The 12,978-nt window shown below is 48.6% G+C and overlaps 2 protein-coding genes across 2 annotated transcripts in view; one reads left to right on the plus strand and one right to left on the minus strand.

Moving 5' to 3' along the window:
- Window positions 1-12,978, minus strand: part of LOC137537289 (zinc finger protein 850-like) — a 347,039-nt gene that overhangs the window by 201,838 nt on the left and 132,223 nt on the right. The window lies entirely within an intron of this gene.
- The window catches only part of LOC137535568 (zinc finger protein 585A-like), a 32,837-nt gene that overhangs the window by 17,418 nt on the left and 2,441 nt on the right, over window positions 1-12,978 (plus strand). The gene's annotated exons all lie outside the window — the stretch shown is intronic.

Raw genomic sequence — 12,978 nt, forward strand, 5'->3', positions numbered from 1 at the left:
TTTCTAGGACAAGAGCTTGTACTGTATCTCCAATGGGAGGACAGAGCTGCTCCTGTGCAGCAGAGAATGTACCAGGGCATGCTGGGCCATTTTTAGGACAAGTGCTTGTAGTGTACCTCCAATGGGAGGACAGAGCTGGTCCTGTGCAGCAGAGAATGTATCAGGGCATGCTGGGCCATTTCTAGGACAAGAGCTTGTACTGTACCTCCAATGGGAGGACAGAGCTGCTCCTGTGCAGCAGAGAATGTATCAGGGCATGCTGGGATATTTCTAGGACAAGTGCTTGTACTGTACCTCCAATGGGAAGACAGAGCTGCTCCTGTGCAGCAGAGAATGTACCAGGGCATGCTGGGATATTTCTAGGACAAGTGCTTGTACTGTACCTTCGATGGGAGGACATAGCTGCTCCTGTGCAGCAGAGAATGTACCAGGGCATGCTGGGCCATTTCTAGGACAAGTGCTTGTACTGTACCTCCAATGGGAGGACAGAGCTGCTCCTGTGCAGCAGAGAATGTACCAGGGTATGCTGGGCCATTTCTAGGACAAGAGCTTGTACTGTACCTCTAATTGGAGGACAGAGCTGGTCCTGTGCAGCAGAGAATGTACCAGGGCATGCTTGGCCATTTCTAGGACAAGAGCTTGTACTGTACCTCCAATGGGAGGGCAGAGCTGGTCCTGTGCAGCAGATAATGCACCAGGGCATGCTGGGATATTTCTAGGACAAGAGCTTGTACTATACCTTCAATGGGAGGACAGAGCTGCTCCTGTGCAGCTGAGAATGTATCAGGGCATGCTGGACCATTTCTAGGACAAGTGGTTGTACTGTACCTCCAATTGGAGGACAGAGCTGCTTCTGTGCAGCAGAGAATGTACCAGGGCATGCTGGGCCATTTTTAGGACAAGTGCTTGTACTGTACCTCCATTGGGAGGACAGAGCTAGTCCTGTGCAGCAGAGAATGTATCAGGGCATGCTGGGCCATTTCTAGGACAAGTGCTTGTACTGTACCTCCAATGGGGGGACAGAGCTAGTCCTGTGCAGCAGAGAATGTACCAGAGCATGCTGGGCCATTTCTAGGACAAGTGCTTGTACTGTACCTCCAATGGGAGGACAGAGCTGCTCCTGTGCAGCAGAGAATGTACCAGGGCATGCTGGGCCATTTCTAGGACAAGTGCTTGTACTGTACCTTCAATGGGAGGACAGAGCTGGTCCTGTGCAGCAGAGAATGTACCAGGGCATGCTGGGCCATATCTAGGACAAGTGCTTGTACTGTACCTCCAATGGGAGGACAGAGCTGCTCCTGTGCAGCAGAGAATGTACCAGGGCATGCTGGGCCATTTCTAGGACAAGTGCTTGTACTGTACCTTCAATGGGAGGACAGAGCTGCTCCTGTGCAGCAGAGAATGTACCAGGGCATGCTGGGCCATTTCTAGGACAAGTGCTTGTGCTGTACCTCCAATGGGAGGACAGAGCTGGTCCTGTGCAGCAGAGAATGTACCAGGGCATGCTGGGCCATCTCAAGGATAAGTGCTTGTGCTGTACCTCCAATGGGAAGACAGAGCTGCTCCTGTGCAGCAGAGAATGTACCAGGATATGCTGGGCCATTTCTAGGTCAAGTTGTTGTACTGTACCTCCAATGGGTGGACAGAGCTGCTCCTCTGCAGCAGAAAATGTGCCAGGGTATGCTGGGCCATCTCTAGGACAGGTCCTTGTACTGTACCTCCAATGGGTGGACAGAGCTGCTCCTCTGCAGCAGAAAATGCACCAGGGCATGCTGGGCCATTTCTAGGACAAGTGATGGTACTGTACCTCCAATGGGAGGACAGAGCTGCTCCTGTGCAGCAGAGAATGTACCAGGGCATGCTGGGCCATTTCTAGGACAAGAGCTTGTACTGTACATCCAATGGGTGGACAGAGCTGGTCCTGTGGAGCAGAGAATGGGGGACAAAGCTTCTCCTGTGCAGCAGAGAATGTACCAGGGCATGCTGGGCCATTTGTAGGACAAGTGCTTGTACTGTACCTCCAATGGGAGGACAGAGCTGCTCCTGTGCAGCAGAGAATGTACCAGGGCTTGCAAGCACTTGTCCTAGAAATGGCCCAGCATGCCCTGGTACATTCTCTGCTGCACAGGAGCAGCTCTGCCCTCCCATTGGAGGTACAGTACAAGCACTTGTCCTAGAAATGGCCCAGCATGCCCTGGTACATTCTCTGCTGCACCGGACCAGCTCTGTCCTCCCATTGGAGGTTCAGTACAAGCACTAGTCCTAGAAATATCCCAGCATGCCCTGGTACATTCTCTGCTGCACAGGAGCAGCTCTGTCCTCCCATTGGAGGTACAGTACAAGCACTTGTCCTAGAAATGGCCCAGCATGCCCTGGTACATTCTCTGCTGCACAGGAGCAGCTCTGTCCTCCCATTGGAGGTACAGTACAAGCACTTGTCCTAGAAATATCCCAGCATGCCCTGGTACATTCTCTGCTGCACAGGAGCAGCTCTGTCCTCCCATTGGAGGTACAGTACAAGCACTTGTCCTAGAAATATCCCAGCATGCCCTGGTACATTCTCTGCTGCATAGGAGCAGCTCTGTCCTACCATTGGAGGTACAGTACAAGCACTTGTCCTAGAAATGGCCCAGCATGCCCTGGTACTTTCTCTGCTGCACAGGAGCAGCTCTGTCCTCCCATTGGAGGTACAGTACAAGCACTTGTCCTAGAAATATCCCAGCATGCCCTGGTACATTCTCTGCTGCACAGGAGCAGCTCTGTCCTCCCATTGGAGGTACAGTACAAGCACTTGTCCTAGAAATATCCCAGCATGCCCTGGTACATTCTCTGCTGCATAGGAGCAGCTCTGTCCTACCATTGGAGGTACAGTACAAGCACTTGTACACCATCAGCAGTTGGCTGATGGTGTAATGGTTAAGGGCTCTGCCTCTGACACAGGAGACCAGGGTTCGAATCTCGGCTCTGCCTGTTCAGTAAGCCAGCACTAATTTCAGTAGGAGACCTTTGGCAAGTCTCCCTTACACTGCTACTGCCAATAGAGCGCGCCCTAGTGGCTGCTGCTCTGCTCCGGCGCTTTGAGTCCGCAAGGAGAAAAGCGCAATATAAATGTTATTTGTCTTGTCTTTCTTGACTTGTCCTAGAAATGGCCCAGCATGCCCTGGTACATTCTCTGCTGCACAGGAGCAGCTCTGTCCTCCCATTGGAGGTACAGTACAAGCACTTGTCCTAGAAATGGCCCAGCATGCCCTGGTACATTCTCTGCTGCACAGGAGCAGCTCTGTCCTCCCATTGGAGGTACAGTACAAGCACTTGTCCTAGAAATGGCCCAGCATGCCCTGGTGCATTCTCTGCTGCACAGGAGCAGCTCTGTCCTCCTATTAGAGGTACAGTACAAGCACTTGTCCTAGAAATGGCCCAGCATGCCCTGGTACATTCTCTGCTGCACAGGAGCAGCTCTGTCCTCCTATTAGAGGTACAGTACAAGCACTTGTCCTAGAAATGGCCCAGCATGCCCTGGTACATTCCCTGCTGCACAGGACCAGCTCTGTCCTCCCATTGGAGGAACAGCACAAGCACTTGTCCTAGAAATAGCCCAGCATGCCCTGGTACATTCTCTGCTGCACAGGAGCAGCTCTGTCCTCCCATTGGAGGTACAGTACAAGCACTTGTCCTAGAAATGGCCCAGCATGCCCTGGTGCATTCTCTGCTGCACAGGAGCAGCTCTGTCCTCCTATTAGAGGTACAGTACAAGCACTTGTCCTAGAAATGGCCCAGCATGCCCTGGTACATTCTCTGCTGCACAGGAGCAGCTCTGTCCTCCCATTGGAGGTACAGTACAAGCTCTTGTCCTAGAAATGGCCCAGCATGCCCTGGTACACTCTCTGCTGCACAGGAGCAGCTCTGTCCTCCCATTGGAGGTACAGTACAAGCACTTGTCCTAGAAATATCCCAGCATGCCCTGGTACATTCTCTGCTGCACAGGAGCAGCTTTGTCCTCCCATTGGAGATACAGCACAAGCACTTGTCCTAGAGATGGCCCAGCATGCCCTGGTACATTCTCTGCTGCACAGGAGCAGCTCTGTCCTCCCATTGGAAGTACAGTACAAGCACTTGTCCTAGAAATATCCCAGCATGCCCTGGTACATTCTCTGCTGCACAGGACCAGCTCTGTCCTCCCATTGGAGGTACAGTACAAGCACTTGTCCTAGAAATATCCCAGCATGCCCTGGTACACTCTCTGCTGCACAGGACCAGCTCTGTCCTCCCATTGGGGGTACAGTACAAGCACTTGTCCTAGAAATGGCCCAGCATGCCCTGGTACATTCTCTGCTGCACAGGAGCAGCTCTGTCCTCCCATTGGAGGTACAGTACAAGCACTTGTCCTAGAAATGGCCCAGCATGCCCTGGTACATTCCCTGCTGCACAGGAGCAGCTCTGTCCTCCCATTGGAGATACAGTACAAGCACTTGTCCTAGAAATATCCCAGCATGCCCTGGTACATTCTCTGCTGCACAGGAGCAGCTCTGTCCTCCCATTGGAGGTACAGTACAAGCACTTGTCCTAGAAACATCCCAGCATGCCCTGGTACATTCTCTGCTGCACAGGAGCAGCTCTGTCCTCCCATTGGAGGTACAGTACAAGCACTTGTCCTAGAAATATCCCAGCATGCCCTGGCACATTCTCTGCTGCACAGGAGCAGCTCTGTCCTCCCATTGGAGATACAGCACAAGCATCAAAAATAGAGCACATATTGGGCTTGATTCACAAAAGAGTGCTAACTGTTAGCACGGCCGTTTTCGCGCGAATTTTCGCATTGCGCGCGATCGTGAATTTTCGTGCGAAACGATAACGCTTTCGCACGCAAACGTGAATTCTCCCACAAAAAATCTATATCGATTTCGCGCGAAAATTTGCGTTTGCGCACAAAACGTTATCGTTTCGCGTGAAAACTCGCGATCGCGCGCAATGTGAAAATTCGCGCGAAAACGGCCGTGCTAACAGTTAGCACTCTTTTGTGAATCAAGCCCATTGTGTGCATAGCACACCAATAAACAACTGAAAAGGAATAGAAAAACCCATTTTTGCCAAGGTATAAACCAATTTATTAATATTCTTAAAAAAGACACGCAGTGTTTGTCCCTAAAGTGCAAATCCCCATAAGTTAAAAAGACCCAGGAAACATGTCCTAATCACCAACTGCATGTAATAACCCTGGCAGAGGAGAGAGACCACCCCAGGTAACGCTCCCTGCCTTAACCCTAAGTGCACTTTGTAAAGCAGGCCTGCAAATAAAGATCCTGTTGCTGTGAATAACACTGGTGCTGTGAGCAATAAGCAGGATAAGTTCAACATGCAGCAAATCAACTGCGTTCACACTATAAATGGCAAGCACAAAGTGCATCCAGTCTAATATGCAAATCCAAGCTGCTCCAGTAGGAATCTTGTATATAGTATTATCCAGCACAAACAGGGATGCAAAGCATAGGCGGCAAATGGCAGTTCACAATGCAAATATATGCTTCAGGATGATGAATACATCCAACCTAATATGCCAGTCCAAGCTACTCCAGCAGCAAGCCTGTGTATAGTATTATCCAGCACAAACAGGGATGCAAAGCATAGGCAGCAAATGGCAGTTCACAATGCAAATATATGCTTCAGGATGATGAATACATCCAACCTAATATGCAAGTCCAAGCTACTCCAGCAGCAAGCCTGTGTATAGTATTATCCAGCACAAACAGGGATGGAACGCATATGCAGCAGGTAGCAGTTCACAATGCAAATATATGCTTCAGGATGATGAATACATCCAACCTAATATGCAAGTCCAAGCTACTCCAGCAGCAAGCTTGTATATAGTATTATCCAGCACAAACAGGGATGCAAAGCATAGGCGGCAAATGGCAGTTCACAATGCAAATATATGCTTCAGGATGATGAATACATCCAACCTAATATGCCAGTCCAAGCTACTCCAGCAGCAAGCTTGTGTATAGTATTATCCAGCACAAACAGGGATGCAAAGCATATGCAGCAGGTAGCAGTTCACAGTACAAATATATGCTTCAGGATGATGGATGCATCCAACCAACCTAATATACAAGTCCAAGCTGCTCCAGCAGCAAGCTTGTGTATAGTATTATCCAGCACAAACAGGGATGCAGAGCATATGCAGCAGGTAGCAGTTCACAATGCAAATATATGCTTCAGGATGATGAGTGCATCCAACTTAATATGCAAGTCCAAGCTGCTCCAGCAGCAAGCTTGTGTATAGTATTATGCAGCACAAACAGGGATGGAAAGCATATGCAGCAGGAAGCAGTTCACAATGCAAATATATGCTTCAGGATGATGAATACATCCAACCTAATATGCAAGTCCAAGCTACTCCAGCAGCAAGCTTGTGTATAGTATTATCCTGCACAAGCAAAGCTGCAAAGCATAGGCGGCAAATGGCAGTTCACAATGCAAATATATGCTTCAGGATGATGAATACATCCAACCTAATATGCAAGTCCAAGCTACTCCAGCAACAAGCCTGTGTATAGTATTATCCAGCACAAACAGGGATGCAGAGCATATGCAGCAGGTAGCAGTTCACAGTGCAAATATATGCTTCAGGATGATGGTTGCATCCAACCTAATATGCAAGTCCAAGCTACCCCAGTAGCAAGCCTGTGTATAATATTATGCAGCACAAACAGGGATGGAAAGCATATGCAGCAGGTAGCAGTTCACAATGCAAATATATGCTTCAGGATGATGAATACACCCAACCTAATATGCAAGTCCAAGCTGCTCCAGCAGCAAGCCTGTGTATAATATTATGCAGCATAAACAGGGATGGGAAGCATATGTGGCAGGTAGCAGTTCACAGTGCAAATATATGCTTCAGGATGATGAGTGCATCCAACCTAATATGCAAGTCCAAGCTACTCCAGCAGCAAGCTTGTGTATAGTATTATGCAGCGCAAACAGGGATGGAAAGCATATGCAGCAGGTAGCAGTTCACAATGCAAATATATGCTTCAGGATGATGGATGCATCCAACCTAATATGCAAGTCCAAGCTACTCCAGCAGCAAGCCTGTGTATAATATTATGCAGCATAAACAGGGATGGGAAGCATATGTGGCAGGTAGCAGTTCACAATGCAAATATATGCTTCAGGATGATGAGTGCATCCAACCTAATATGCAAGTCCAAGCTGCTCCAGCAGCAAGCTTGTGTATAGTATTATCCAGCACAAACAGGGATGGAAAGCATATGCAGCAAGTAGCAGTTCACAATGCAAATATATGCTTCAGGATGATGGATGCATCCAACCTAATATGCAAGTCCAAGCTGCTCCAGCAGCAGGCCTGTGTATAGTATTATGCAGCACAAACAGGGATGCAAAGCATATGCAGCAGGTAGCAGTTCACAATACAAATATATGCTTCAGGATGATGAATACATCCAACCTAATATGCAAGTCCAAGCTACTCCAGCAGCAAGCTTGTGTATAGTATTATGCAGCACAAACAGGGATGCAAAGCATATGCAGCAAGTAGCAGTTCACAATGCAAATATATGCTTCAGGATGATGAATGCATCCAACCTAATATGCAAGTCCAAGCTGCTCCAGCAGCAAGCCTGTGTATAGTATTATGCAGCACAAACAGGGATGCAGAGCATATGCAGCAAGTAGCAGTTCACAATGCAAATATATGCTTCAGGATGATGAATACATCCAACCTAATATGCAAGTCCAAGCTGCTCCAGCAGCAAGCCTGTGTATAGTATTATCCAGCACAAACAGGGATGCAAAGCATATGCAGCAGGTAGCAGTTCACAGTGCAAATATGTGCTTCAGAGTTATAATAATCAATCAACAGAGTTGTGATTTAGCTTACCAGCACCCTCCTGGGTGCATGCAGTAGTGACACGACACAGGTTCCGGGCCTTAGGTGGTTGAGTCACCGCACGCTGCGCTCTACCCCGCTAAGGCTGCGAGGGAGCAGGTGAGTTTGGATGGCTTCTCAGATTGCTGCCCCATCAGGGACGTCTCCCTGTGGGGGAAAGATGATATGGAAGTAGTCAGGGGGACACGCAGCAGCCTCTCCCCTCTCCACTCACATGGATGCTGCAAACAGCACAGGCTTCTCACACCTCCTCCAGCAACAGTGGCCCAACACAACCACAATCGATAAACGCGTTTCAGCTGAGTGCCAGCTTTCTTCAGTATCAAAAGCACTTGTGCTGCCATCCAGTGGCCTTATATAGTAGGTGCATCACAGGATTTTTCCATTTACTCTTTCCCTGCCAAGTTGCTTTCCTTTTATCTATCCAATGGATGGCTTTCATTTATGTGCACATTTCTTATTCTTTCTTTTAATTAGACAATAATTGAATGTTCGGGGAGGGATGGTGGGGGGGGGGGGGGAGAAGAGAAATAAACCAAACCCCACACACTCATCACTCACACTTTACCTCAATAATATAAATAGCTAGAGAGAAACGGGGGCTACAGCTACAGGAACACTTTTAAATTCAAATCAGAATTGAGACCTTTGGGCACTAGACTATCACATCTGTAAATCCACATACATTCCTTCTGATATAAAATCTTATCGAAATCGCCCCGTCTCCCACTAATCTGTAATCTATAAATTCCTCTATATTTCATCCCATCTGGATTGCCCTGATGAAATTCTTCAAAATGTACAGCTAAGGGACTAGATTGCTCTTTCTCTTTAATATCTTTTCCATGTTCCTTAATTCTGGAGCCCACATCTCTCTTCGTTTTGCCCACATAAATCTTTTCACACGGACATATTATCTGGTATATGACTCTAGTGGTCATGCAATTTATAAAACTGTTGATTTTGTATTCTTCTGTTCCATCACTGTTAGTAAAGGTGTCCCCCCTGCTGCACAAATCTACACACCTTACATCCAGCACATCTATACATGCCCTTTAGATTACAGGTTCGTGGAATCGCCATCTCACCTTTCACCAGCATGTCACCAATATTTTTACATCTTCTTGCTGTTATTTGTGGTACTTCACCCACTATTTTGGCTATATCACTGTCTAACAATAATACTCCCCAGTTTTTATTCAGTATTTCACGCATCTGCTGCCAATGGCTTCCATACCTCGTTATAATGTGCGTAACCTGACTGTCGCTATTCTTTTCATTTTCTTTTCTCCGCAATAATTGTTCTCTTTCTGTTTTTAGGGCCCCAACATATGCTTTTTTAAGCATTCTATTAGGGTAACCTCGTTCCCTTAAGCGCCTTTGCAAAGCTTTACCTTCCTGTTCATATTCATCCAAATCTGCACAATTGCTTCTGATACGTAAAAATTCACCCGTGGGGACGGATTTTATTTGAGTATGGGGATGGAAGCTCTTGGCATGCAATAGCGTGTTACCTGCCGTTGCTTTTCTATGGGCCCCAGAGATTCATTTATTCCCTTCCCTTCTCAAAGTTATATCCAGAAATGTGATCTTTTTTCTATCATACACATATGTTAAATGGATATTCCTATCATTATTATTTAGTTGAACCCACGGGCGCCATACACTTCCTCCATCTCCCATCCTCCCAAGGGCAGGCACGCGTAGGCCGGAGAGCACGCCGCCCCCATGGCCACGCCCCTAATCTGCTGCACAGGAGCAGCTCTGTCCTCCCATTGGAGATACAGTACAAGCACTTGTCCTAGAAATGGCCCAGCATGCCCTGGTACATTCTCTGTTGCACAGGAGCAGCTCTGTCCTCCCATTGGAGGTACAGCACAAGCACTTGTCCTAGATATGGCCCAGCATGCCCTGGTGCATTCTCTGCTGCACAGGAGCAGCTCTGTCCTCCCATTGGGGGTACAGTACAAGCACTTGTCCTAGATATGGCCCAGCATGCCCTGGTGCATTCTCTGCTGCACAGGAGCAGCTCTGTCCTCCCATTGGGGGTACAGTACAAGCACTTGTCCTAGAAATGGCCCAGCATGCCCTGGTACATTCTCTGCTGCACAGGAGCAGCTCTGTCCTCCCATTAGGGGTACAGTACAAGCACTTGTCCTAGAAATAACCCAGCATGCCCTGGTACATTCTCTGCTGCACGGGAGCAGCTCTGTCCTCCCATTGGAGGTACAGCACAAGCACTTGTCCTAGAGATGGCTCAGCATGCCCTGGTGCATTCTCTGCTGCACAGGACCAGCTCTGTCCTCCCATTGGAGGTGCAGTACAAGCACTTGTCCTAGAAATAGCCCAGCATGCCCTGGTACATTCTCTGCTGCACAGGAGCAGCTCTGTCCTCCAATTGGAGGTACAGTACAAGCACTTGTCCTAGAAATGGCCCAGGATGCCCTGGTACATTCTCTGCTGCACAGGAACAGCTCTGTCCTCCCATTGGAGGTACAGCACAAGCACTTGTCCTAGAGATGGCTCAGCATGCCCTGGTGCATTCTCTGCTGCACAGGAGCAGCTCTTTCCTCCCATTGCAGGTACAGTACAAGCACTTGTCCTAGAAATATCCCAGCATGCCCTGGTACATTCTCTGCTGCACTGGAGCAGCTCTGTCCTCCCATTGGAGGTACAGTACAAGCACTTGTCCTAGAAATATCCCAGCATGCCCTGGTACATTCTCTGCTGCACAGGAGCAGCTCTGTCCTCCCATTGGAGGTACAGTACAAGCACTTGTCCTAGAAATGGCCCAGCATGCCCTGGTACATTCTCTGCTGCACAGGACCAGCTCTGTCCTCCCATTGGAGGTAAAGCATAAGCACTTGTCCTAGAAATGGCCCAGCATGCCCTGGTGCATTCTCTGCTGCACAGGAGCAGCTCTGTCCTCCCATTGGAGGTACAGTACAAGCACTTGTCCTAGAAATATCCCAGCATGCCCTGGTGCATTCTCTGCTGCACAGGAGCAGCTCTGTCCTCCCATTGGAGGTACAGTACAAGCACTTGTCCTAGAAATATCCCAGCATGCCCTGGTACATTCTCTGCTGCACAGGAGCAGCTCTGTCCTCCCACTGGAGGTACAGTACAAGCACTTGTCCTAGAAATGGCCCAGCATGCCCTGGTGCATTCTTTGCTGCACAGGAGCAGCTCTGTCCTCCCATTGGAGGTGCAGTACAAGCACTTGTCCTAGAAATGGCCCAGCATGCCCTGGTACATTCTCTGCTGCACAGGAGCAGCTCTGTCCTCCCATTGGAGGTACAGTACAAGCACTTGTCCTAGAAATGGCCCAGCATACCCTGGTACATTCTCTGCTGCACAGGAGCAGCTCTGTCCTCCCATTGGAGGTGCAGTACAAGCACTTGTCCTAGAAATATCCCAGCATGCCCTGGTGCATTCTCTGCTGCACAGGACCAGCTCTGTCCTCCCATTGGAGGTACAGTACAAGCACTTGTCCTAGAAATGGCTCAGCATGCCCTGGTACATTCTCTGCTGCACAGGAGCAGCTCTGTCCTCCCATTGGAGGTACAGTACAAGCACTTGTCCTAGAAATATCCCAGCATGCCCTGGTACATTCTCTGCTGCACAGGAGCAGCTCTGTCCTCCCATTGGAGGTACAGTACAAGCACTTTTCGTGGACTACGGTCGCTGGCAATCCTCATGATTCTGTCTGGTGATGGCACGTCCGAGGGGTGTGCAGTCTGTCTGAGACACATGGCTTCTCTTTCCATACAGCACTGAGCCCTATGTGATGCTTTATATTGTGCTTATAGGGCCTGATTCAGAAAGTGGTGCAAACACTTTGCATGCCAGTGAAAAGCCCTTTATCACGCCTAAACTCTGTTTAGGCGTGATAAGAAGAAACTCGCATGAAATTCTTGCGCGCAAGGTATTGCGCAGCGCACAGCGCGATGTGCGCGGTGCGCCCATTAAACCCTATGGGCGCTGTCTGCGGAATTGCGCGCCTGTGCGCGCAAAACTTTGCGTGCAGGACTTTGCGCGCGATAAAGAGCACAAAGCGGTGCTAACTCAGCGGTGCAAAGGTTATCACGCCTAAAGTCTTTTAGGCGTGATAACTGAGTTATCACCTCTTTGTGAATCAGGCCCATAGAGTATCCTGGGTGTACTTCTTACACTGGAAAACTAATGGGATTAAGAGCGCAGTTTACTATGAGAAAGTATGCAGCTTGAAATGGACCAATCCGCTCCTGCAAAGGTGGAATTTGATTGGTCCATTTTCAAGCTGCATACATTTGCATAAACCTGCATCAACACAGAAATATTTGCATCTTATTGACCCTCCCTACTAGTGACTCAACTACACATCAGGCTTTATTCCTACAGCAGACATTTATTATGTATAAGAGATTCCTGTGTATACAGCAGATATACAGCCACAATCACATATGTAAATGCTTTACTGCAGCAGCACAATTAACTGTTTTTGATTGGTTTATAACGTCATTTCTGTGGACTAAGCACAGCTATTACTGTATGTATAAATTATTTATGATGACTATTATCAGTGATGAGCAAATCCGATCCGGATGCTACTCGGATAGTAGCTATCCGGATTTCTCCCAGTAATGCATTGCGGCCTGGGCGGGGGGTTTAATCCTTACCCATCATAACGTCTTCTTCGTCCGTCCCTCGGCGCCTCCCACGATGCGCTCCACTCCGGCGTCACGTGACTAAAAAACACTTCCTCCTTCCGGGTTGAAGGAGGAAGTGTGTAGTCACGTGACGCCGGAGTGGAATGCATCGTGGGAGCCGCCGAGGGACGGACGAAGAAGACGTCATGATGGGTAAGGATTAAACCCCCCGCCCAGGCCGCAATGCATTACTGGGAGAAATCCGGATAGCTACTATCCGAGTAGCATCCGGATCGGATTTGCTCATCACTGACTATTATCTGAGATATAGAACATTTTATCATATTTTTTCTTTTAATTATAGTTTAAATTTATTAAGAGTCGGAGTCGGTGCATTTCTGTGCGACTCCAGGTACTACAAAACTGCTCCGACTCCTCGAC

This window comes from Hyperolius riggenbachi, chromosome 10 (genome assembly GCF_040937935.1).
Source record: "Hyperolius riggenbachi isolate aHypRig1 chromosome 10, aHypRig1.pri, whole genome shotgun sequence".
Lineage (NCBI taxonomy): Eukaryota > Metazoa > Chordata > Amphibia > Anura > Hyperoliidae > Hyperolius > Hyperolius riggenbachi.